The sequence below is a fragment of the Macaca fascicularis genome, chromosome 1 (genome assembly GCF_037993035.2).
Source record: "Macaca fascicularis isolate 582-1 chromosome 1, T2T-MFA8v1.1".
NCBI classification, from domain to species: Eukaryota; Metazoa; Chordata; class Mammalia; order Primates; family Cercopithecidae; genus Macaca; species Macaca fascicularis.
Window position 1 is genome coordinate 104647125 of NC_088375.1, and position 1236 is coordinate 104648360.

Here is a 1236-nt window from a genome sequence, read left to right on the forward strand (position 1 = left end):
GAGCTGCAGTTCTGTCCCTCTTGTCTCTGTCATTGCTTCGAAGCTTTTCTGGCTTCATCTGTCTCTGTTTTCAGGTCTCTGTCTCTTCCCTCCTGCCCCCCGCCCCCGCTGGAATTAGCCTTTGTGAATTCAAAGGCTTCTCACTGAGCTCCTCCCCACTCTTCCCAGAATAACATTGAGTAAAATGAGATAAAACCCTCCCGCCCCTAGGTTTTTTTCTGTCCTACTCCCCTCAGCCCCCTCCTCCAGGGCTACAACCCCCTCTTATAATGTCAGATAATTGCTGGTGTGCAGCTCTGAGGAGCCAGAGCTGATACCAGGGAAGGAGAAAGGGGGAAAGAAATAAATAATAATCTGCCTCCATTCAGCGTATATAGGTTACCTGATTTGCATATATGCTAATAATGCTATAATTACCCTGCTGTTCTGGCCTATGATCAAGTTCTATAAATACATAGGATAGCAGAGCTAGGCCTAGCAACACCACCCCCAAAATCATGGAGTATATGTATGTATATGTGTGCATTTTATGTACACTCTAAACCTATGAGCCTCTCTTTGTTAGAACACACTTCCTCACAGATTCCAGCTCTTCAGACGTTCAGCTACCCCTCTTGTGTTTTGAAGCTACTCCAGAGGAGGGAAGACATGCCTGAATGAGAAAACATTCTAGGTTTTACTTAATTCTTAGTATTAATTTCATTTTGAATATTATGGCTATTTTTAGGAAAATCAGACTTCCCCAAATTATTGAATTTGTTATTATCACCTGGATTCCCCCACCTCTTACAATCCTACACCTTGGGGTACAGGCTGGTGGGTAGGAACAGGAAGCCCCCATCTCTTAGGCCTACTGAGATGTTTCAGAAGGCGCTGCCTATGGGAGAGGAAGTGGAGTCCTCTTCCCCAAACATGCCCCTCATGCCTTAGTCTCCTGGCACACTCGCCACTCGAAGGAAACCAGGGGGAAGATACACAGGGGGTTGTGCAAATTTTTGGGTGATGGTGGCAGAAGTGGGGAGGAAGCTTGGAGGAACATAAAAGATGCAATCCACAGCTGTCTGCTTTTAATTATAATTATCCCCTTCGCTTCCTTTCTGGCTAATGAGGGGGGGTGGATTTAAATTTTTTTCTCCCTTTTCTCCCCCTCCCTCCTTTCCCTGGAATTGAGGGGTGGGGTGAGTTCAGGATCCTCCTCCCCTTCCTCCCTTATCCCCTAGTTACTGGGAGAAAGGC